We start from the raw sequence: 27356 nt of genomic DNA, 5'->3' as shown, positions 1-27356 counted from the left end.
TAAGATGACGATACATTTTGTTTGTTCAATATTTACTTATATATTGATGTTTCCAATTTAGGTCTTTTATATTTCTTCTTCCCTACCTTACACACCACAAACAAAGTGGCGTGCGATGCTGCAAGCAAGCATAATGATTATGCCCGCTTGCAACATCTTTATTATCGAATCATCAAGCAAAGGATAAGCTTGCAGTGGATCGCAAGTAAGTGGCAGCATGCTCCAGGCCACTTACAACACATTGCCTGTTACAAAAGTCGTTTACAATTGATTCGAGGCTTTGTCATTGTATTAAATAATGACTGTTTATATGTAACTGAGCGCGGCATCAGGTGAGTTCAACAGATCGCTCCCAATTTACTATGTTACAAAATTACATTGGCATCACGATCCATTGTCGTGTGAATAAAGTAAATTATAGAACTTTAAATGGTTTAGAGAAGCCGAAATACAATGGCAAAATTGCCCCTTATTTAGTCATTGCAGTCCAGGCACGGATTACGACCTTATGAAGCGTTCAGGCATAATCAACAGGACCGTAGCGTCATACCACTGTTTACGCTCGAACAAGTCATTGTGCCAGTTGGGTCCCGGTACCTAGCGGTTTCCTCTCACTGTAGCTACGCAGAGAATGCTGTCGCAACAGAAACGTTTTGTCATTAGTAGGGTAAAAACTAACCTGTCTCACGACGGTCTAAACCCAGCTCGACGTTCCCTTGCATGGGTGAACAATCCAACGCTTGGTGAAATTTTGCTTCACAATGATAGGAAGAAGCCGACATCTGAAGGATCAAAAAAGCGAACGTCGCTATGAACGCTTGGCCGCCACAAGCCAGTTATCCCTATGGTAACTTTCTGACACCTCTTGTTAAAAACTCTTTAAACCAAAAGGATCGATAGGCCGAGCTTTTGCTGTCCCTGTGTGTACTGAACACCGAGATCAAGTCAGCATTTGCCCTTTTGCTCTATGTGTGGTTTCCTGTCCGCACTGAGCTGGCCTTGGGACACCTCCGTTATTATTTGAGAGATGTACCGCCCCCAGTCAAACTCCCTACCTGGCAATGTCCTTGAATTGGATCATACCTGAGTAATTGGAGTTATACCAAATTTTCAAATCAAAAATACATAAATGCACCGTTTTATTAAAGAATTTGTTTGCGATTACTATATACAAACTCGTGATACTTTGATCAAGAAGCTTGCATCAAAACCCAGATACCATAAGATATAATAAATATATCCGTATAATTGGCTAGGAAATGATACACGTTCCATTTAATCAAGTAAGTAAGGAAACAATAAGGAGTAGTGGGTATTTCATTGGCGATACCAAACCGAAGTCTAATATCTCCCACTTATTCTACAACCTCTTATGTCTCCTTACAACTGCCAGATTAGAGTCAAGCTCAAAAGGGTCTTCTTTCCCCGCTAATTATTCCAAGCCCGTTTCCCTTGGCTGTGGTTTCGCTAGATAGTAGATAGGGACAGTGGGAAATCGGATCCCTCCGCTTTTATTTAACGTGGCATGTTTCCGCAATGGAAGGGATTACAACCACGGGCATTCTAATATACCCACAAGTGAGTACATAATGCACGGGTCTAGATTAAGCGCCAAACCAACGCCCCGGACTAGAAGCTATAGCTATATACATAGCAACCACCCCAGTAGCAATTCGAGTGCTTACTTGGTCGGGGCAAGCACTCCCCCTTGCGTAGGGGCGAGATCTATCTAAAATCTCTACCGTTCTGTGGGTCACGGCACCCGAGTTGTATAACGCAACATCCACGTCGAGCCCGAGGACTCTACCCGCGATATAGGTGTCAACCACAGCCACCACGATACTCCCACAAGGGGGCCAACCTCAATGAGCAGCCTTGGAGCTGCTCAACCCGTGGTACCGAAATTACAGGCTCGGTGAGCCTCACCCCTTCAGCTCCGACAAGCTCGGATGGGGCAACCATTTGCCATATTAGTCGCCTCCTACGACAAGCTATGACAGGCTGTGGCAGAATTCTTCGCCGCTACCACACGGCAAGGGTTTTGGACTAAAAGTCCCTCCTCCTGCGGAACGCTTCGTCAGCAAACGTGTTGAGTCGTCGAGTCCTGTCCTCATCCTCCAGAATCCTTCCAAACGTCCAGTTTTCACCATCTCGCTGCACTCCAAGTCCATCAAGGTCGCGCAAATCTGCATAGAGGGGGCAGTCACACAAGACGTGCTGCCAATCCTCAACTGGATCGCCACATGAGCATGCGGCAGAGTCCCGAGAGCGCTCTATTATGCAGAAATGCGTTTAAACGATCCGTGTCCAGTGATCAGGAATCCGGTGCGCATCGGAAATCCGAAGTGTGGATTCCGAAATGCCAGAGTGACATCTGGGATGAACTTGTAGGGTCACCCGTCCCATATGCATCTACGTCATCCCATCTGTCCTGCCATCTGTGCAGTAAGCACTGCTCCATACGCACCATCTTCTCTTCCCAGCTCAGACTCGTGAGGTCGTCGGCCATACAGCAGATCGTATTCCTCCAGCGGGTATCCACGCTTTAGTTTGTATTTAACTGCCATTTGCATGGCAGCTAAATCAAACGGGGGAACGCGCAAGCAAGAACCTGCAGTGCCGCAGTGGACACTGTTCGGCATACCGGAAGGCTTCCCATAAGGATTAGCCTCTGGCAAGCCAAGGATGTCGCCTCTTGGCCACAACTTGCTGCGGTCGTAGTGACATACCATACGAGGCACCAAATAGCGCACAGGGCACCATGAGGTCCGGCTAGATGGTCCGCCTGGCTCGAGGACTGAAACCCCAGTCTACTCGAAGCACACGCGCCAATGCTGCAACGACTCCAGCCATAACGCTGTCGAAGGTTCCCGACGTGCTCGAGGAATCTCAAGCCTTCGCTGACTGTGATGCCAAGGTGACCGGCAGCTGCTTACATACGGCAAGTTTGCTCCAGCAAATTTAACCGCAAGGGGGGCGACCTTGGTACAAGTACACGCGAAGTGGCCACGCGTAAAGTGTTCGGCTTCCTTTAAGCAGCATAATTAACCGTCTTACCTGGTGGAAAACGGCAACGCCGGAACTTCCATCCCCCAAGCGTTTTCACAACGATGGACATGTTGAAGTTGCGCTCCTTTTGTGCTCCAATGAAGAGCGCGAGTCGGGAGTATTCCCTCCGACGAGAAAGCAGCAAATCCATCCGCATACGCCACTCAGTTGTGGCAGTAAGCGTAACTCAATAGGCGCCGTGGAATCAGTACCTATCCATGCAGGCAGATCCTAAATGAGATAATGTGATGGGCCGCCTGATTGACGCCGCTTGCGGACAGCCTCTAGTTACGGGGACATCAACTTCCTCGTAACTGCTTCGGATTGACTGCTCTTCTGCCTGAGAAGAAGCCTCTGCCACAAGCCCATCTCTCGGCATCCCAACTCACGCCAGTCGGCGCAGTGCAGCACTCCATTTCCACATTGTCGAAGGCTCCCTTGAAGTCCACGAAAAATGCCGAGCACGTATTTCGCCGGGCTGGCGTGAATACTGCTCTTTCCACGTGCATCCAAGCATCCTCCACACAACGTCCTTGGCGAAAACCGAACTGCCACCTGCAGCCTTCCGGAAGAACTTCTCTCACACGATCTACCATGTATGGCCTCCAGCACCTTTCCGAAAAACCGGAAGCAGGCAAATGCCGCGGTACGACGATGGCTCACACCTGTCCTTGTCGGGTCCCTTGAGCAGAGCTACCACACGAGGGCATTTCCCAACTCCAGCAGGGAAGTACCCCGACCGGATGCAGCTGGAATACATCGCCGTAAGATGCTGAGGTATGGCGCGCCACACAGCCTTGCAAATCGTACCGTTGATTGCCGTCCATGCCAGGCGAGCGTTTGCTCTTCAACCTAGCGACACAAGCACCAACCTCAGAAACTTCCAGGGGCGGTGGGAATTCCTCCGCTGAGGCAATCGGTGCATCGGACTCCGCAACTGGGAAAAAGTTGCGGAGGAGCACACGCGCACAGTCACTCCAGTTTGGTGACTAGCTCGCCATTTACGCGAAGGCACCCAATCTCTCCGTCCGTTTCTTGCGACCTCGGCACATCTTGTAGACGCGCCCCCAGGGATCGTGTGAATTTTCTCCCACGAAGCGTCTCCAGCTGTCCTCCTTCGTCCTCAGGATGAGCTTCTTGTAGGCGGCCGAGGTAAGTCTCAGCTCGCGCACAATAAGCTCGGCCACGTCGTCATGGCGACGACGTCTGGCATCCTGAAGTCGGCGCCTAAGTCTCCTGACTTCGCGGCCGCATCGCACTAAGGTCAGCGGTCCACCAACCTGGTCTCGATCTCGGCGATCCTGCAAGTCCTCCTACCCAGAACAAGGGTCGCACACTTCGTGGACGATCCTGCGAAGGGTAGAGGCTTGTTGGTCCAGCGGCGATTCTGAGAAGTCTTCCGGAAGTTCGGTTGCCCTACTCACCATTTCCTGCTCGAACAACCGCCAACGTGCATTGGAGAAGTTTCCAGGACGGCACCGGAGCTAGGCTCTCAACGGCTGTATCGGTCGTTGGGTTGGCCACAACAGTAACGATGTTGTGGTCACTCAACTCCCAATCGTCCACTCTCCACTCGTATGTGGCTAGCATAGATCCTGCAGCGTTGGCGATCGTCACGTCGATGTCGCTCCGTCCGTTGCTGGACTCGAAACGTGTACACCGAACTTGGCTGGTTTAGAACCACGGCTTCCTTCTCCACAATCCACTGAGACAGCAGCCTCACCCCGATTATAGTTTGCAAGTCCCTCAGCGTGAGGAGGGAGCTTGCTAAACCACATGGGGGATGCTGCGTTCGCATCAAGGCCAAGGATTGCGGGGGTTCTGCTGGCCAGCAGCAGGACCGCATCCAAGTACGCGAGGTACGGTGGTAAATCGGCAATCAAACTGACAATATGCGGAGCATAGAAAGATTAAGCCAAATCTTCCTTTTATGCTCACACATACGCCGTACTCCGTGGTGAGGGGCCTCCACTTGCATGCAGGTGACATCCTGGTGATTAACTAGGATGGCCGCCTTTCCTCCTCGATCGGTAAAACTCCTTATACCGTCAGGCAGCTCATCCATCCTCCCGTCGTTCACATATGGCTCCTGGACCAGTGCGAACAGGCTCTTGCTCTCTCGCAATCGGACTCCGAGCTCGATGCGTAGCAGCTCGTCCTTTGCCACAATTTGCTTGGATGAAGCTATACATTTTTAATGTCTAGCATTCACCCCGCGCCAGCACCGCCGCATACACAGGGCACCCGGGGGACAGCATATGGTGCGCCGATGGGTAGCCCTTGAAGCGGCAATTCCGGCAGTCCACCGGATTGGTTGCAGCCTCGCGCATTGTGGCCAGTCTGTCCCGCACTGTCGGCAGACCTTGTCGCTCTCCTTCATCCTGCAAACTGGCCACCTTGTGGTCGAAACCGACGCACCTATGGCACGCATAAGTGCGCACCAAGGCCCGGCAGTTATATGCAAACCACCCTATGGTAGGCTTTTTTCCTCCGTCCAGGACATCAAGTGCCGTCGCGTCGACCTCTAGCGTCACGTTGACCGTGGCGCCATTAGCCTGCGACCAGGGCTTTTCGAGCCGCACCGTCCTCTTGAATTGTGCCAGGTCCATCTTGTCCTCGAAGTTGTTTTTATACAACTCCGTCATGAAGTCCTCGGGCGTGTGCGCAGTGTCGACGTTGCTCACTACAACCTTGGCTTAAGTTCCGGGGTCCTGCTTAATTTCAAGTCCGGCCTCGCCGAACTTCTTGTTAGCCATCACGCGCTTAAGCTCACTGGAACGACGGGGTACGTATAACCCGCCACCGCCACGCGCCAATCCCCTGACTTCATGGAGTCGGACTCCTAGTGCAGGAGCCCCCGATTTCTTTCCGCACCTTCTCCGCCAGCTGCTTGCCCGAGATGGTCGGGTCTGGGCTGTGCACGACTGCCGACCAGGTCTCCCGCGGCTTTCGCGGCATCGGGATCGGCGTGGCAGAAGGCACTGGCAAGCTGGGGTACGCAACTGCATACGACGGCTGGTTAGCAACAGCGACTGGTCGCTGAGCTGGCGGCGGTGGCGTCTTCTTTGCACTGCTTGTAGCGATCATCGAGGATGGCATTCCTAATAAGCAGCGACGAGATCAAGCCGTCGTACCTCGTTGCGACTTTCATAATCTCCGTCTGGAGTTTTGCAGGACACTATATTCACAATGAGCCCTTAGCAGCTCATCCCTGATCGCAGTCGACTCTTCTGCGACGCGGCACGATCCTTGCTTCACGATCTCCATGGAGCAGTGCGACGAGCGAACAACGGGAGGGGGAGAGGGGACTACGACCTCAACTCCAACGGCGACTTTTGCTGCAGCGGCTGATGTCGAGGCTTCAGCGGCGTCGGCAGCGGCAGCAGCAGCGGCAGCGGCAGCAGCAGTAGCAGCTGCAGCTACTACAGCAGCAGTGGGGGCGGCGGCAGCGGGAGCGGGCGGCGGCGGCATCTCCAGAGAAGAGAGCGTCTCCTCTACAAGGGGCTCTGGCCCGCCTCCAACTCCATCCACTCGGCAACAATCTTTGCCTGCGAGGCGTCCCTTGCGGCAGCACCTCGTCCACGCTTCCCCTTCGGGCGGCCTTTTCGTCCAACATTGACGCTACCTCGACTGCTGGCAGATTCGCTGCCCGAGCATCCGCCCTCCGTCTCCATCGGAGATGGAGCCATCGCCCACCTACCCTCTAAACTTTTTCTCGAGCAAGCTCACTTACCCGATAAGAAAGCTTAGGCGGTACACGCACAGCTGACGCGCGAGAGGAATCACGCGAGAGGGAACACTGACGCCAACGCTCTCGCGAAAGCTCTCTCACGAAAGCGCTCTCTCCTGAACGCGCTCTCCAAGCACACGCGGCGCGCGCACGTGTGGAATTTTCCACAACGGAAAACTCCGATTACTCCGCTCACGCTGACTCTTTCCTAATGTTTTTTACACCACCGTACTCCTTTCGCAAAGGCACGAATTTTGACGCAAATTTTAACTTTGTACACCACGTACTTTCCGATGATATGACCGACTGATTGGGACCACGAAAAAACACACGTCCGTCGTTAATCCATTCATGCGCGTCACTAATTAGATGACGAGGCATTTGGCTACCTTAAGAGAGTCATAGTTACTCCCGCCGTTGACCCGCGCTTACTTGAATTTCTTCACTTTGACATTCAGAGCACTGGGCAGAAATCACATTGTGTCAACACCCGCTAGGGCCATCACAATGCTTTGTTTTAATTAGACAGTCGGATTCCCCAAGTCCGTGCCAGTTCTGAATTGATTGTTAATTGATAATCGTTATAATTAATAAGAACTAATTGGTTTAACCCAATTAGTATTCTTAAAAATTTTAGCAAGAAAGTTCCACAATTGGCTACGTAACTAAACTATCCGGGGAACAAGTGACCAACATAAATGCCAGACACTCTATTTACCCAGAACGAGCACATAAACCATGTTATTGTTTCCCAATCAAGCCCGACTATCTCAATCTTCAGAGCCAATCCTTATCCCGAAGTTACGGATCTAATTTGCCGACTTCCCTTACCTACATTATTCTATCGACTAGAGACTCTTCACCTTGGAGACCAGCTGCGGATATTGGTACGGCCTGTTGAGAAGTTTGCGTGTCCCCACCATAAATTTTCAAGGTCCGAGGAGAAAATATCGACACAACAGTATATGTCATGCTCTTCTAGCCCATCTACCATATCTCTCTGCGAAAGACTTCCATGGTAGTACGGCTATAAAACAGAAAAGAAAACTCTTCCGATATCTCTCGACGGCTTCTTTATGGTCGTTCCTGTTGCCAGGATGAGCACGAGGCCCATATTTAATAACAAACGGATACTCAACAGGTTACGGAATTGGAACCGTATTCCCTTTCGTTCAAAATTATTCAAGTATATTAATTAGCTTGATTTATATAATATAATTATATTTGTATGGCATTTGTGTTTTACTTGAAAATTTTCGGCTTTCGCCTTGAACTTAGGACCGACTAACTCGTGATCAACCACTGTTCACACGAAACCCTTCTCCACTTCAGTCCTCCAAGGTCTCATTCGATTATTTGCTACTACCACCAAGATCTGTACCAATGGCAGCTCCATGCAGGCTTACGCCAAACACTTCTACGCATACCATTGTACCTTCCTACTCACTAAAGTTTCAAAATTTATATCACAAGTAATATAAATCATCTACTTTAGCGGTAATGTATAGGTATACAACTTAAGCGCCATCCATTTTAAGGGCTAGTTGCTTCGGCAGGTGAGTTGTTACACACTCCTTAGCGGATTTCGACTTCCATGATCACCGTCCTGCTGTTTTAAGCAACCAACGCCTTTCATGGTATCTGCATGAGTTGTTAATTTGGGCACCGTAACATTACGTTTGGTTCATCCCACAGCGCCAGTTCTGCTTACCAAAAGTGGCCCACTGGGCACATTATATCATAACCTTGAACTTCATATCAAGAAAGTTAAGGTTCTTACCCATTTAAAGTTTGAGAATAGGTTAAGATCGTTTCGACCCTAAGGCCTCTAATCATTCGCTTTACCAGATAAGATTATTTTATATAACATTAAAATGCACCAGCTATCCTGAGGGAAACTTCGGAAGGAACCAGCTACTAGATGGTTCGATTGGTCTTTCGCCCCTATACTCAATTCTGACAATCGATTTGCACGTCAGAACTGTTTCGGTCTTCCATCAGGGTTTCCCCTGACTTCAACCTGATCAAGTATAGTTCACCATCTTTCGGGTCACAGCATATATGCTCAAGGTACGTTCCAGTTAGAGGCATAAATAATATAAATATCATTATACATAACTATATAGAACGCCCCGGGATTGTGTTAATTAGCTATAAATAGTTAAAAAACTAATCCCATTATTAGTCAAGTTAATTACGCTATTAGGTTTATATCCCAATAACTTGCACATATGTTAGACTCCTTGGTCCGTGTTTCAAGACGGGTCCCGAAGGTATCCTGAATCTTTCGCATTGTTAATCATACAAGTGCATATAATAAACACAAAAATCAATGATAATTATGCCATTATATAATTCCGAAAAATTAACGCACTGTATTCATATAAATCTATCAGCACTTTATCAAATTAATAACATTTATTCTGTGTTAAAATGCAAGCAAATTAATTTGAATAAACTATAAGTTATATTTTATGATAAATTTTGTATGCTAATAGATTACAATGTCCTTATATGGAAAAAATGCACACTATTATCATAATATTGTTTAAATATTACAATTTTAATGATGAATTTTCCATAACGGATATTCAGGTTCATCGGGCTTAACCTCTAAGCAGTTTCACGTACTGTTTAACTCTCTATTCAGAGTTCTTTTCAACTTTCCCTCACGGTACTTGTTTACTATCGGTCTCATGGTTATATTTAGTTTTAGATGGAGTTTACCACCCACTTAGTGCTGCACTATCAAGCAACACGACTCTTTGGAAACATCATCTAGTAATCATTAACGTTATACGGGCCTGGCACCCTCTATGGGTAAATGGCCTCATTTAAGAAGGACTTAAATCGTTAATTTCTCATACTAGAATATTGACGCTCCATACACTGCATCTCACATTTGCCATATAGACAAAGTGACTTAGTGCTGAACTGATTTCTTTTCGCTCGCCGCTACTAAGAAAATCCTGGTTAGTTTCTTTTCCTCCCCTAATTAATATGCTTAAATTCAGGGGGTAGTCCCATATGAGTTGAGGTTGTGTATAACTTTTTTTGCAATTAATTCTTTATATATAATGATAAAACATTTTATTAAATTCGTTATATATTTTATATATTTGTATGGCATTTGTTTGGTCTAACGAATCAACGAAGAATAATAATATTGTCAACGGCTTTCTATTTACTAATCTTTAATAAGAGACAATTCTAGATAAATTTTTTATGCTAGACATTTCTCAGTATTATTTGATTGAAAAAGAAAATATTTCTCTTCGTTTTTCACATTCAAATTATTTACTAATGTGAGATAATGTTTTTCATATATTTGTTAATATTATGAATAATATAATAATTAAATTATTATTATCCAATAATATACCATATGCTTATAAAATTTCATTATAAAATTTATATAAACAACTTAATTAGCATAGTCTTACAACCCTCAACCATATGTAGTCCAAGCAGCACTATAAAATTAATTAAAGTACATAACAGCATGGACTGCGATATGCGTTCAAAATGTCGATGTTCATGTGTCCTGCAGTTCACACGATGACGCACAGTTTGCTGCGTTCTTCATCGACCCATGAGCCGAGTGATCCACCGCTTAGAGTTTTATATATTGGTTTGGTAATTTTGTCATATATGTTTTTATTGAAAGAAATTAAAAATACACCATTTTACTGGCATATATCAATTCCTTCAATAAATTGATTTTTATACCTAAAACGAATGCTGCGAAATGTCTTAGTTTCATATAACCAATAATATATCAAGTATTTTTTAAATGGCATTTACGGTATTAATACTTTTTTTTAGCGATATATATTGAAATTTATATAAAACATTAACCTGTAATAATCAGGTACAACATTGTACATTTTAGGTTGTTGCATTATCCAATGTATGCGCATAACTGAGATGAACAATACATATCGCAACGCGTGTATATTATGGTCCATATACACACAGTGTTTTATTAATTAATTGCATTTAATATACAATATAATAATAATATTAAATAAATTTAATAATTTCGATTTGCTTGTTCGAATTTGTTATTTGTTTGCTTTTGCTTATTTATTTATCTCTTATTTAATGCAATAATATATTTATTATTACAATTATTATTTCGATTTGCTTGTTCGAAATTTTATATTTGATCTATAAAAGATCATATTTTTGGCAATTTATATTTTATTTGTATTACTATAATATATTATATTATTATAATAAAAACAAATTTTTTTATTAACGGTAAGGATATTAAACAATAATGATCCTTCCGCAGGTTCACCTACGGAAACCTTGTTACGACTTTTACTTCCTCTAAATAATCAAGTTCGGTCAACTTTTGCGAAACAACCGTAACACACAAGGCGTCACAGTGATCACGTCCGGAGACCTCACTAAATAATTCAATCGGTAGTAGCGACGGGCGGTGTGTACAAAGGGCAGGGACGTAATCAATGCGAGTTAATGACTCACACTTACTGGGAATTCCAAGTTCATGTGAACAGTTTCAGTTCACAATCCCAAGCATGAAAGTGGTTCAGCGGTTTACCCGGACCTCTCGGTCTAGGAAATACACGTTGATACTTTCATTGTAGCGCGCGTGCAGCCCAGGACATCTAAGGGCATCACAGACCTGTTATTGCTCAATCTCATTATTGCTAGACGCAATTTGTCCATTTAAGAAGCTAGTGTCCTTATAATGGGACAAACCAACAGGTACGGCTCCACTTATATAAACACATTCAAACACAATAAACATTTTACTGCCACCATGAATGAAGGCTATATAAGCTTCAACACCATAATCCTGAAGATATCTATTTAATATATTTGAGTCTCGTTCGTTATCGGAATTAACCAGACAAATCACTCCACGAACTAAGAACGGCCATGCACCACCACCCATAGATTCGAGAAAGAGCTATCAATCTGTCTTACACACTTATGTTCGGACCTGGTAAGTTTTCCCGTGTTGAGTCAAATTAAGCCGCAGGCTCCACTCCTGGTGGTGCCCTTCCGTCAATTCCTTTAAGTTTCAGCTTTGCAACCATACTTCCCCCGGAGCCCAAAAGCTTTGGTTTCCCGGGAAGCGACTGAGAGAGCCATAAAAGTAGCTACACCCAATTGCTAGCTGGCATCGTTTATGGTTAGAACTAGGGCGGTATCTGATCGCCTTCGAACCTCTAACTTTCGTTCTTGATTAATGAAAACATCTTTGGCAAATGCTTTCGCTTAAGTTAGTCTTACGACGGTCCAAGAATTTCACCTCTCGCGTCGTAATACTAATGCCCCCAAACTGCTTCTATTAATCATTACCTCTTGATCTGAAAACCAATGAAAGCAGAACAGAGGTCTTATTTCATTATCCCATGCACAGAATATTCAGGCATTTGAAGCCTGCTTTAAGCACTCTAATTTGTTCAAAGTAATTGTACCGGCCCACAATAACACTCGTTTAAGAGCACTAATGCAGGTTTTTAAATAGGAGGAACATATGAAAAAATACAAGTATCTAAGCACATGTAAGAACTCCACCGGTAATACGCTTACATACATAAAGGTATAGTACTAACCACAATTGTAAGTTGTACTACCCGTATGAAGCACAAGTTCAACTACGAACGTTTTAACCGCAACAACTTTAATATACGCTATTGGAGCTGGAATTACCGCGGCTGCTGGCACCAGACTTGCCCTCCAATTGGTCCTTGTTAAAGGATTTAAAGTGTACTCATTCCAATTACAGGGCCTCGGATATGAGTCCTGTATTGTTATTTTTCGTCACTACCTCCCCGAGCTGGGAGTGGGTAATTTACGCGCCTGCTGCCTTCCTTAGATGTGGTAGCCGTTTCTCAGGCTCCCTCTCCGGAATCGAACCCTGATTCCCCGTTACCCGTTGCAACCATGGTAGTCCTAGATACTACCATCAAAAGTTGATAGGGCAGACATTTGAAAGATCTGTCGTCGGTACAAGACCATACGATCTGCATGTTATCTAGAGTTCAACCAATATAACGATCTTGCGATCGCTTGGTTTTAGCCTAATAAAAGCACATGTCCCATAAGGTTCATGTTTTAATTGCATGTATTAGCTCTAGAATTACCACAGTTATCCAAGTAACTGTTAACGATCTAAGGAACCATAACTGATATAATGAGCCTTTTGCGGTTTCACTTTTAATTCGTGTGTACTTAGACATGCATGGCTTAATCTTTGAGACAAGCATATAACTACTGGCAGGATCAACCAGAATAATGTTTTTATTCATATTTCATTCATATTTTTGAATAGAAATTAGCAATATAAATTTTATAGATTGTTTTCTATCGAATACGGCCATTTTTATATAGCATTCGTATACGTTTGTTGTTTTCACAATATATACTTGTTCCGCCACTAATAATAACAAGTTTTTTAATTATTGATGTTAAAAACACAATATTTTTTTTCGTAATACGTAATAATTTTCTTTATATTTGCATATTTCATTCTAAAATATCTTTTTTGTTCGACATACGTCATTATTGTATCCACACATGTACAATTTTTGTTTAACCAATATAAAATATTGAATTAAATCATTTGTATTTTGATGATAAATTTAAAATTTATCTGTATATATTCATATAAGACTCTTTGGTAATATATAATATAAAACCGAGCGCATATATGATATGTACGTTAGAAAAAATAATATATATATATATTATTTTCTTTTAATATAGGGACACCTCTTTTAATTTATCCCCGCAGGGAATTATCACATAACTCAGTATGTGATAATGGCAGACCAATATACATATATATCAAGATTATCAATACAAAATATATATCATTATTAGCCTGCCTCAATTGTAATTATTTATTTGGATTAACGATAAAGTTCGGAAACAATTTGTTATTCTATGTATAATAGAAACCTTGGCCTTTGTTTCAACATTATTATCTTTGGGCTTAAAATATTAACCGTGGAGCCAAGTCTCATATTCATAAATGAATAAAGAAACAAATTTGACGGATTAATATCTTCTCTACCGACAGACAGTATTTTGTCACGTCAATAGTAGATGGCCGGCCCATTGACCATCCTATAGTAGTTTTTGGACCCAATATCTTTAATTCGGGTATTTTCAATTGTCTTTGCCAATCAACCGTTTGGTACTCTCTCATATAATAAGAGAATACACATATAATTCCATTATATGGATATATCTTCATTATTTTATTTGCTACATCACCCTATAATAGTTTTTGAACCCGTCAACTTCAATTCGGGTATTTTCAATTGTCTTTGCCAACCATTTATATGGTATTCTCTATTATAATAAGAGAATACTAGTGTATATCCATTATATGGATATATCATCTTCATATTATTTGCTACACCACCCTATAGTAGTTTTTGAACCCATCATCTGCAATTCGGGTATTTTCAATTGTCTTTGCCAACCAACTATACGGTATTCTCTCTTATAATAAGAGAATACAAGTATATTTTCATTATATGGATATAATGCCATTTATTTTTCAATATCCATATAATTCATTTAGTTTTGTATGTACAAAACAAGTTTTCTTTATAGTATTGACAAAATCATATGTTTACGCATAACATAAGTTTTGACCAATACGAGGAGGGGCCCGCCAACGACCACCTCCCTATAGTAGTTTTTTACCCCACGCACTACTGCGTGCCTGTTTACAGTACTAGTGCCAGCTATCACTAGGTTTATATATCATGTTTCAGTGATATATGGGTAAATTCTACCATTTATTCTTATGTATATGGCATTTCTATGCCATATTTATACAATCCATTCATATCTTAATGTATATTTATTATATTATACATTATTATGCCTTATAGGTATTATACCTATAAGCCATATCCATACGATTCATTCACTAGTGCCGCCCCTCACTAGGTTTATAATTGTTATATCATTGATATACAATTTATTTCTATATATATGGCATTTATATGCCATATCCATACAATGCATTCACATTTCAATGTATATTTACTTGTTATACATTATTATGCCTTATAGGTATTATACCTATAAGCCATATCCATACGATTCACTTATATAAATATATGTATATTTTTCTATACATAATTTTTTTTTACTTTTGTATGGATTTCTATGCATATCCATAGTTTATATGGATATGCTTGGCGTTCTATATAGTATTGACAAATTCATATGCATAACATAAGTTTTGACCAATACGAGGAGGGGCCCGCCAACGACCACCTCCCTATAGTAGTTTTTTACCCCACGCACTATTGCGTGCCTGTTTACAGTACTAGTGCCAGCTATCACTAGGTTTATATATCGTGTTTCAGTGATATATGGGTAAATTCTACCATTTATTCTTATGTATATGGCATTTCTATGCCATATTTATACAATCCATTCATATCTTAATGTATATTTATTATATTATACATTATTATGCCTTATAGGTATTATACCTATAAGCCATATCCATACGATTCATTCACTAGTGCCGCCCCTCACTAGGTTTATAATTGTTATATCATTGATATACAATTTATTTCTATATATATGGCATTTATATGCCATATCCATACAATGCATTCACATTTCAATGTATATTTACTTGTTATACATTATTATGCCTTATAGGTATTATACCTATAAGCCATATCCATACGATTCACTTATATAAATATATGTATATTTTTCTATACATAATTTTTTTTTACTTTTGTATGGATTTCTATGCATATCCATAGTTTATATGGATATGCTTGGCGTTCTATATAGTATTGACAAATTCATATGCATAACATAAGTTTTGACCAATACGAGGAGGGGCCCGCCAACGACCACCTCCCTATAGTAGTTTTTTACCCCACGCACTATTGCGTGCCTGTTTACAGTACTAGTGCCAGCTATCACTAGGTTTATATATCGTGTTTCAGTGATATATGGGTAAATTCTACCATTTATTCTTATGTATATGGCATTTCTATGCCATATTTATACAATCCATTCATATCTTAATGTATATTTATTATATTATACATTATTATGCCTTATAGGTATTATACCTATAAGCCATATCCATACGATTCATTCACTAGTGCCGCCCCTCACTAGGTTTATAATTGTTATATCATTGATATACAATTTATTTCTATATATATGGCATTTATATGCCATATCCATACAATGCATTCACATTTCAATGTATATTTACTTGTTATACATTATTATGCCTTATAGGTATTATACCTATAAGCCATATCCATACGATTCACTTATATAAATATATGTATATTTTTCTATACATAATTTTTTTTTACTTTTGTATGGTTTTCTATGCATATCCATAGTTTATATGGATATGCTTGGCGTTCTATATAGTATTGACAAATTCATATGCATAACATAAGTTTTGACCAATACGAGGAGGGGCCCGCCAACGACCACCTCCCTATAGTAGTTTTTTACCCCACGCACTATTGCGTGCCTGTTTACAGTACTAGTGCCAGCTATCACTAGGTTTATATATCGTGTTTCAGTGATATATGGGTAAATTCTACCATTTATTCTTATGTATATGGCATTTCTATGCCATATTTATACAATCCATTCATATCTTAATGTATATTTATTATATTATACATTATTATGCCTTATAGGTATTATACCTATAAGCCATATCCATACGATTCATTCACTAGTGCCGCCCCTCACTAGGTTTATAATTGTTATATCATTGATATACAATTTATTTCTATATATATGGCATTTATATGCCATATCCATACAATGCATTCACATTTCAATGTATATTTACTTGTTATACATTATTATGCCTTATAGGTATTATACCTATAAGCCATATCCATACGATTCACTTATATAAATATATGTATATTTTTCTATACATAATTTTTTTTTACTTTTGTATGGTTTTCTATGCATATCCATAGTTTATATGGATATGCTTGGCGTTCTATATAGTATTGACAAATTCATATGCATAACATAAGTTTTGACCAATACGAGGAGGGGCCCGCCAACGACCACCTCCCTATAGTAGTTTTTTACCCCACGCACTATTGCGTGCCTGTTTACAGTACTAGTGCCAGCTATCACTAGGTTTATATATCGTGTTTCAGTGATATATGGGTAAATTCTACCATTTATTCTTATGTATATGGCATTTCTATGCCATATTTATACAATCCATTCATATCTTAATGTATATTTATTATATTATACATTATTATGCCTTATAGGTATTATACCTATAAGCCATATCCATACGATTCATTCACTAGTGCCGCCCCTCACTAGGTTTATAATTGTTATATCATTGATATACAATTTATTTCTATATATATGGCATTTATATGCCATATCCATACAATGCATTCACATTTCAATGTATATTTACTTGTTATACATTATTATGCCTTATAGGTATTATACCTATAAGCCATATCCATACGATTCACTTATATAAATATATGTATATTTTTCTATACATAATTTTTTTTTACTTTTGTATGGATTTCTATGCATATCCATAGTTTATATGGATATGCTTGGCGTTCTATATAGTATTGACAAATTCATATGCATAACATAAGTTTTGACCAATACGAGGAGGGGCCCGCCAACGACCACCTCCCTATAGTAGTTTTTTACCCCACGCACTATTGCGTGCCTGTTTACAGTACTAGTGCCAGCTATCACTAGGTTTATATATCGTGTTTCAGTGATATATGGGTAAATTCTACCATTTATTCTTATGTATATGGCATTTCTATGCCATATTTATACAATCCATTCATATCTTAATGTATATTTATTATATTATACATTATTATGCCTTATAGGTATTATACCTATAAGCCATATCCATACGATTCATTCACTAGTGCCGCCCCTCACTAGGTTTATAATTGTTATATCATTGATATACAATTTATTTCTATATATATGGCATTTATATGCCATATCCATACAATGCATTCACATTTCAATGTATATTTACTTGTTATACATTATTATGCCTTATAGGTATTATACCTATAAGCCATATCCATACGATTCACTTATATAAATATATGTATATTTTTCTATACATAATTTTTTTTTACTTTTGTATGGATTTCTATGCATATCCATAGTTTATATGGATATGCTTGGCGTTCTATATAGTATTGACAAATTCATATGCATAACATAAGTTTTGACCAATACGAGGAGGGCCCGCCAACGACCACCTCCCTATAGTAGTTTTTTACCCCACGCACTATTGCGTGCATGTTTACAGTACTAGTGCCAGCTATCATTAGGTTTATATATCGTGTTTCAGTGATATATGGGTAAATTCTACCATTTATTCTTATGTATATGGCATTTCTATGCCATATTTATATAATTCATTCATATCTTAATTTATATTTATTATATTATACATTATTATGCCTTATAGGTATTATACCTATAAGCCATATCCATACGATTCATATACTAGTGCAGCCCCTCACTAGGTTTATATATCTCATTTAATTATATATTGGTAAATTCTATTATTTATTCTTGTGTATATGGCACTTATATGCCGCCATATCTATAAAAATGCATTTATATTTCAATGTATATTTTCTATATTATACATTATTATGCCTTAAAAAGTTATTATACCTACCATAAGGCGATATCCATACGATTCATTTATATAAAAGATATATGTATAATTTTCTATACATAATTTTTTTTTATGAATATATGGGTTTCCTAAGCATATCCATATAATACATTTAGTTTTATATGGATTAGATTGGTCTTCTTTATTGTATTGCCAAACTCATATTGATAAAATAAGTTTTGAACAATAAGAGGATCAGCCGCCAACCAACCAACCACTGCTACCATTGGAGGAACATATACTTACTTTTTATATGTCCTCTTACTTGAATGGTCCTCTCTTTACTTGAAAATTTCATTACCATAGGAATCTATTTATACATGGAATATGATTTCCACTACTTTTTCGCGTCACTAATAATTAATATGACGATACAGACTTGCTACCATAACATAAGTCTTGAACAATAATAGGAGCAGCCGCCAACCAACCACCAACCAACCAACCACTGCTACCATTGATAGTAATTTTATATGTCCTCTTTAGTTGAATTTCAATACCATAGGAATATTTATACATGGAATATGTTTTGCCACTACTTTTTCGCGTCACTAATAATATGACGATACAGTCTTGCTACCATAACATAAGTTTTGAACAATAAGAGGAGCAGACACACCAACCAACCAACCGCGCTGCTACCATTATATATACTTATATTTATATAAGTCCTCTTTACTTGAATGGCCTCTTTACTTGAATTTCAATACCATAGGAATATTTATTTATACATGGAATATGTTTTGCCACTACTTTTTCGCGTCACTAATAATATGACGATATAGACTTGCTACCATAACATAAGTTTTGAACAATAAGAGGAGCAGACACCAACCAACCAACCGCTGCTACCATTGAATGAACCATATATACAAACTTTTATATATGTCCTCTTTACTTGAATTTTAATACCATAGGAATATTTATACATGGAATATGTTTGCCACTTTATCATCGCGTCACTAATAAGATGACGATACATTTTGTTTGTTCAATATTTACTTATATATTGATGTTTCCAATTTAGGTCTTTTATATTTCTTCTTCCCTACCTTACACACCACAAACAAAGTGGCGTGCGATGCTGCAAGCAAGCATAATGATTATGCCCGCTTGCAACATCTTTATTATCGAATCATCAAGCAAAGGATAAGCTTCAGTGGATCGCAGTATGGCAGCTGCTCAACCACTTACAACACCTTGCCTGTTACAAAAGTCGTTTACAATTGATTCTAGGCTTTGTCATTGTATTAAATAATGCTTTTATATGTAACTAGCGCGGCATCAGGTGATCAAAGATCCTCCCAATTTACTATGTTACAAATTACATTGGCATCACATCCATTGTCGTTTATAAAGTAAATTATAAACTTTAAATGGTTTAGAAGCCATACAATGCAAATTGCCCCTTATTTATCATTGCAGTCCAGCACGGATACGACCTTAGAGGCGTTCAGGCATAATCCAACGGACGTAGCGTCATACCACTGTTCGCTCGAACAAGTATTGTGCCATTGGTCCGTACCTGCGGTTCCTCTCGTACTACGCAGGAATGCTGTCGCAACAACGTTTTGTCATTAGTAGGGTAAAACTAACCTGTCTCACGACGGTCTAAACCCAGCTCACGTTCCCTTGCATGGGTGAACAATCCAACGCTTGGTGAATTTTGCTTCACAATGATAGGAAGAGCCGACATCGAAGGATCAAAAAGCGACGTCGCTATGAACGCTTGGCCGCCACAAGCCAGTTATCCCTATGGTAACTTTTCTGACACCTCTTGTTAAAAACTCTTTAAACCAAAAGGATCGATAGGCCGAGCTTTTGCTGTCCCTGTGTGTACTGAACACCGAGATCAAGTCAGCATTTGCCCTTTTGCTCTATGTGTGGTTTCTGTCCGCACTGAGCTGGCCTTGGGACACCTCCGTTATTATTTGAGAGATGTACCGCCCCAGTCAAACTCCCTACCTGGCAATGTCCTTGAATTGGATCATACCTGAGTAATTGGAGTTATACCAAATTTTCAAATCAAAAATACATAAATGCACCGTTTTATTAAAGAATTTGTTTGCGATTATATAACAAACTCGTGATACTTTGATCAAGAAGCTTGCATCAAAACCCAATACCATAAGATATAATAAATATATCCGTATAATGGCTAGGAAATGATACACGTTCCATTTAATCAAGTAAGTAAGGAAACAATAAGAGTAGTGGTATTTCATTGGCGATACCAAACCGAAGTCTAATATCTCCCACTTATTCTACACCTCTTATGTCTCCTTACACTGCCAGATTAGAGTCAAGCTCAAAAGGGTCTTCTTTCCCCGCTAATTATTCCAAGCCCGTTCCCTTGGCTGTGGTTTCGCTAGATAGTAGATAGGGACAGTAGGAATCTCGTTAATCCATTCATGCGCGTCACTAATTAGATGACGAGGCATTTGGCTACCTTAAGAGAGTCATAGTTACTCCCGCCGTTGACCCGCGCTTACTTGAATTTCTTCACTTTGACATTCAGAGCACTGGGCAGAAATCACATTGTGTCAACACCCGCTAGGGCCATCACAATGCTTTGTTTTAATTAGACAGTCGGATTCCCCAAGTCCGTGCCAGTTCTGAATTGATTGTTAATTGATAATCGTTATAATTAATAAGAACTAATTGGTTTAACCCAATTAGTATTCTTAAAAATTTTAGCAAGAAAGTTCCACAATTGGCTACGTAACTAAACTATCCGGGGAACAAGTGACCAACATAAATGCCAGACACTCTATTTACCCAGAACGAGCACATAAACCATGTTATTGTTTCCCAATCAAGCCCGACTATCTCAATCTTCAGAGCCAATCCTTATCCCGAAGTTACGGATCTAATTTGCCGACTTCCCTTACCTACATTATTCTATCGACTAGAGACTCTTCACCTTGGAGACCAGCTGCGGATATTGGTACGGCCTGTTGAGAAGTTTGCGTGTCCCCACCATAAATTTTCAAGGTCCGAGGAGAAAATATCGACACAACAGTATATGTCATGCTCTTCTAGCCCATCTACCATATCTCTCTGCGAAAGACTTCCATGGTAGTACGGCTATAAAACAGAAAAGAAAACTCTTCCGATATCTCTCGACGGCTTCTTTATGGTCGTTCCTGTTGCCAGGATGAGCACGAGGCCCATATTTAATAACAAACGGATACTCAACAGGTTACGGAATTGGAACCGTATTCCCTTTCGTTCAAAATTATTCAAGTATATTAATTAGCTTGATTTATATAATATAATTATATTTGTATGGCATTTGTGTTTTACTTGAAAATTTTCGGCTTTCGCCTTGAACTTAGGACCGACTAACTCGTGATCAACCACTGTTCACACGAAACCCTTCTCCACTTCAGTCCTCCAAGGTCTCATTCGATTATTTGCTACTACCACCAAGATCTGTACCAATGGCAGCTCCATGCAGGCTTACGCCAAACACTTCTACGCATACCATTGTACCTTCCTACTCACTAAAGTTTCAAAATTTATATCACAAGTAATATAAATCATCTACTTTAGCGGTAATGTATAGGTATACAACTTAAGCGCCATCCATTTTAAGGGCTAGTTGCTTCGGCAGGTGAGTTGTTACACACTCCTTAGCGGATTTCGACTTCCATGATCACCGTCCTGCTGTTTTAAGCAACCAACGCCTTTCATGGTATCTGCATGAGTTGTTAATTTGGGCACCGTAACATTACGTTTGGTTCATCCCACAGCGCCAGTTCTGCTTACCAAAAGTGGCCCACTGGGCACATTATATCATAACCTTGAACTTCATATCAAGAAAGTTAAGGTTCTTACCCATTTAAAGTTTGAGAATAGGTTAAGATCGTTTCGACCCTAAGGCCTCTAATCATTCGCTTTACCAGATAAGATTATTTTATATAACATTAAAATGCACCAGCTATCCTGAGGGAAACTTCGGAAGGAACCAGCTACTAGATGGTTCGATTGGTCTTTCGCCCCTATACTCAATTCTGACAATCGATTTGCACGTCAGAACTGTTTCGGTCTTCCATCAGGGTTTCCCCTGACTTCAACCTGATCAAGTATAGTTCACCATCTTTCGGGTCACAGCATATATGCTCAAGGTACGTTCCAGTTAGAGGCATAAATAATATAAATATCATTATACATAACTATATAGAACGCCCCGGGATTGTGTTAATTAGCTATAAATAGTTAAAAAACTAATCCCATTATTAGTCAAGTTAATTACGCTATTAGGTTTATATCCCAATAACTTGCACATATGTTAGACTCCTTGGTCCGTGTTTCAAGACGGGTCCCGAAGGTATCCTGAATCTTTCGCATTGTTAATCATACAAGTGCATATAATAAACACAAAAATCAATGATAATTATGCCATTATATAATTCCGAAAAATTAACGCACTGTATTCATATAAATCTATCAGCACTTTATCAAATTAATAACATTTATTCTGTGTTAAAATGCAAGCAAATTAATTTGAATAAACTATAAGTTATATTTTATGATAAATTTTGTATGCTAATAGATTACAATGTCCTTATATGGAAAAAATGCACACTATTATCATAATATTGTTTAAATATTACAATTTTAATGATGAATTTTCCATAACGGATATTCAGGTTCATCGGGCTTAACCTCTAAGCAGTTTCACGTACTGTTTAACTCTCTATTCAGAGTTCTTTTCAACTTTCCCTCACGGTACTTGTTTACTATCGGTCTCATGGTTATATTTAGTTTTAGATGGAGTTTACCACCCACTTAGTGCTGCACTATCAAGCAACACGACTCTTTGGAAACATCATCTAGTAATCATTAACGTTATACGGGCCTGGCACCCTCTATGGGTAAATGGCCTCATTTAAGAAGGACTTAAATCGTTAATTTCTCATACTAGAATATTGACGCTCCATACACTGCATCTCACATTTGCCATATAGACAAAGTGACTTAGTGCTGAACTGATTTCTTTTCGCTCGCCGCTACTAAGAAAATCCTGGTTAGTTTCTTTTCCTCCCCTAATTAATATGCTTAAATTCAGGGGGTAGTCCCATATGAGTTGAGGTTGTGTATAACTTTTTTTGCAATTAATTCTTTATATATAATGATAAAACATTTTATTAAATTCGTTATATATTTTATATATTTGTATGGCATTTGTTTGGTCTAACGAATCAACGAAGAATAATAATATTGTCAACGGCTTTCTATTTACTAATCTTTAATAAGAGACAATTCTAGATAAATTTTTTATGCTAGACATTTCTCAGTATTATTTGATTGAAAAAGAAAATATTTCTCTTCGTTTTTCACATTCAAATTATTTACTAATGTGAGATAATGTTTTTCATATATTTGTTAATATTATGAATAATATAATAATTAAATTATTATTATCCAATAATATACCATATGCTTATAAAATTTCATTATAAAATTTATATAAACAACTTAATTAGCATAGTCTTACAACCCTCAACCATATGTAGTCCAAGCAGCACTATAAAATTAATTAAAGTACATAACAGCATGGACTGCGATATGCGTTCAAAATGTCGATGTTCATGTGTCCTGCAGTTCACACGATGACGCACAGTTTGCTGCGTTCTTCATCGACCCATGAGCCGAGTGATCCACCGCTTAGAGTTTTATATATTGGTTTGGTAATTTTGTCATATATGTTTTTATTGAAAGAAATTAAAAATACACCATTTTACTGGCATATATCAATTCCTTCAATAAATTGATTTTTATACCTAAAACGAATGCTGCGAAATGTCTTAGTTTCATATAACCAATAATATATCAAGTATTTTTTAAATGGCATTTACGGTATTAATACTTTTTTTTAGCGATATATATTGAAATTTATATAAAACATTAACCTGTAATAATCAGGTACAACATTGTACATTTTAGGTTGTTGCATTATCCAATGTATGCGCATAACTGAGATGAACAATACATATCGCAACGCGTGTATATTATGGTCCATATACACACAGTGTTTTATTAATTAATTGCATTTAATATACAATATAATAATAATATTAAATAAATTTAATAATTTCGATTTGCTTGTTCGAATTTGTTATTTGTTTGCTTTTGCTTATTTATTTATCTCTTATTTAATGCAATAATATATTTATTATTACAATTATTATTTCGATTTGCTTGTTCGAAATTTTATATTTGATCTATAAAAGATCATATTTTTGGCAATTTATATTTTATTTGTATTACTATAATATATTATATTATTATAATAAAAACAAATTTTTTTATTAACGGTAAGGATATTAAACAATAATGATCCTTCCGCAGGTTCACCTACGGAAACCTTGTTACGACTTTTACTTCCTCTAAATAATCAAGTTCGGTCAACTTTTGCGAAACAACCGTAACACACAAGGCGTCACAGTGATCACGTCCGGAGACCTCACTAAATAATTCAATCGGTAGTAGCGACGGGCGGTGTGTACAAAGGGCAGGGACGTAATCAATGCGAGTTAATGACTCACACTTACTGGGAATTCCAAGTTCATGTGAACAGTTTCAGTTCACAATCCCAAGCATGAAAGTGGTTCAGCGGTTTACCCGGACCTCTCGGTCTAGGAAATACACGTTGATACTTTCATTGTAGCGCGCGTGCAGCCCAGGACATCTAAGGGCATCACAGACCTGTTATTGCTCAATCTCATTATTGCTAGACGCAATTTGTCCATTTAAGAAGCTAGTGTCCTTATAATGGGACAAACCAACAGGTACGGCTCCACTTATATAAACACATTCAAACACAATAAACATTTTACTGCCACCATGAATGAAGGCTATATAAGCTTCAACACCATAATCCTGAAGATATCTATTTAATATATTTGAGTCTCGTTCGTTATCGGAATTAACCAGACAAATCACTCCACGAACTAAGAACGGCCATGCACCACCACCCATAGATTCGAGAAAGAGCTATCAATCTGTCTTACACACTTATGTTCGGACCTGGTAAGTTTTCCCGTGTTGAGTCAAATTAAGCCGCAGGCTTCCACTCCTGGTGGTGCCCTTCCGTCAATTCCTTTAAGTTTCAGCTTTGCAACCATACTTCCCCCGGAGCCCAAAAGCTTTGGTTTCCCGGGAAGCGACTGAGAGAGCCATAAAAGTAGCTACACCCAATTGCTAGCTGGCATCGTTTATGGTTAGAACTAGGGCGGTATCTGATCGCCTTCGAACCTCTAACTTTCGTTCTTGATTAATGAAAACATCTTTGGCAAATGCTTTCGCTTAAGTTAGTCTTACGACGGTCCAAGAATTTCACCTCTCGCGTCGTAATACTAATGCCCCCAAACTGCTTCTATTAATCATTACCTCTTGATCTGAAAACCAATGAAAGCAGAACAGAGGTCTTATTTCATTATCCCATGCACAGAATATTCAGGCATTTGAAGCCTGCTTTAAGCACTCTAATTTGTTCAAAGTAATTGTACCGGCCCACAATAACACTCGTTTAAGAGCACTAATGCAGGTTTTTAAATAGGAGGAACATATGAAAAAATACAAGTATCTAAGCACATGTAAGAACTCCACCGGTAATACGCTTACATACATAAAGGTATAGTACTAACCACAATTGTAAGTTGTACTACCCGTATGAAGCACAAGTTCAACTACGAACGTTTTAACCGCAACAACTTTAATATACGCTATTGGAGCTGGAATTACCGCGGCTGCTGGCACCAGACTTGCCCTCCAATTGGTCCTTGTTAAAGGATTTAAAGTGTACTCATTCCAATTACAGGGCCTCGGATATGAGTCCTGTATTGTTATTTTTCGTCACTACCTCCCCGAGCTGGGAGTGGGTAATTTACGCGCCTGCTGCCTTCCTTAGATGTGGTAGCCGTTTCTCAGGCTCCCTCTCCGGAATCGAACCCTGATTCCCCGTTACCCGTTGCAACCATGGTAGTCCTAGATACTACCATCAAAAGTTGATAGGGCAGACATTTGAAAGATCTGTCGTCGGTACAAGACCATACGATCTGCATGTTATCTAGAGTTCAACCAATATAACGATCTTGCGATCGCTTGGTTTTAGCCTAATAAAAGCACATGTCCCATAAGGTTCATGTTTTAATTGCATGTATTAGCTCTAGAATTACCACAGTTATCCAAGTAACTGTTAACGATCTAAGGAACCATAACTGATATAATGAGCCTTTTGCGGTTTCACTTTTAATTCGTGTGTACTTAGACATGCATGGCTTAATCTTTGAGACAAGCATATAACTACTGGCAGGATCAACCAGAATAATGTTTTTATTCATATTTCATTCATATTTTTGAATAGAAATTAGCAATATAAATTTTATAGATTGTTTTCTATCGAATACGGCCATTTTTATATAGCATTCGTATACGTTTGTTGTTTTCACAATATATACTTGTTCCGCCACTAATAATAACAAGTTTTTTAATTATTGATGTTAAAAACACAATATTTTTTTTCGTAATACGTAATAATTTTCTTTATATTTGCATATTTCATTCTAAAATATCTTTTTTGTTCGACATACGTCATTATTGTATCCACACATGTACAATTTTTGTTTAACCAATATAAAATATTGAATTAAATCATTTGTATTTTGATGATAAATTTAAAATTTATCTGTATATATTCATATAAGACTCTTTGGTAATATATAATATAAAACCGAGCGCATATATGATATGTACGTTAGAAAAAATAATATATATATATATTATTTTCTTTTAATATAGGGACACCTCTTTTAATTTATCCCCGCAGGGAATTATCACATAACTCAG

At 39.2% G+C, this 27356-nt stretch overlaps 5 non-coding genes and 1 pseudogene across 5 annotated transcripts; all 6 read right to left on the bottom strand.

Annotated features, from left to right (window-relative positions):
- Positions 1 to 164: 164 nt before the first annotated feature.
- Positions 165 to 9819, bottom strand: LOC119562135 (annotated as a pseudogene).
- A 401-nt stretch (positions 9820 to 10220) lies between these two features.
- Positions 10221 to 10399, bottom strand: LOC119562137. The gene has a single exon (XR_005221706.1). It is a non-coding gene; the product is annotated as a 5.8S ribosomal RNA (ribosomal RNA).
- Positions 10400 to 11058: 659 nt separating this feature from the next.
- Positions 11059 to 13053, bottom strand: LOC119562129. The gene has a single exon (XR_005221700.1). It is a non-coding gene; the product is annotated as a small subunit ribosomal RNA (ribosomal RNA).
- Positions 13054 to 19630: 6577 nt separating this feature from the next.
- On the bottom strand, positions 19631 to 23601 carry LOC119562133. The gene has a single exon (XR_005221704.1). It is a non-coding gene; the product is annotated as a large subunit ribosomal RNA (ribosomal RNA).
- A 401-nt stretch (positions 23602 to 24002) lies between these two features.
- Positions 24003 to 24181, bottom strand: LOC119562136. The gene has a single exon (XR_005221705.1). It is a non-coding gene; the product is annotated as a 5.8S ribosomal RNA (ribosomal RNA).
- Positions 24182 to 24840: 659 nt separating this feature from the next.
- Positions 24841 to 26836, bottom strand: LOC119562131. Its single transcript, XR_005221702.1, has one exon. It is a non-coding gene; the product is annotated as a small subunit ribosomal RNA (ribosomal RNA).
- Positions 26837 to 27356: the final 520 nt, after the last annotated feature.

Source organism: Drosophila subpulchrella, unplaced genomic scaffold (assembly GCF_014743375.2).
Source record: "Drosophila subpulchrella strain 33 F10 #4 breed RU33 unplaced genomic scaffold, RU_Dsub_v1.1 Primary Assembly Seq393, whole genome shotgun sequence".
In the NCBI taxonomy this organism is placed as follows: Eukaryota; Metazoa; Arthropoda; class Insecta; order Diptera; family Drosophilidae; genus Drosophila; species Drosophila subpulchrella.
This window is presented reverse-complemented; position numbering and strand designations above follow the sequence as displayed.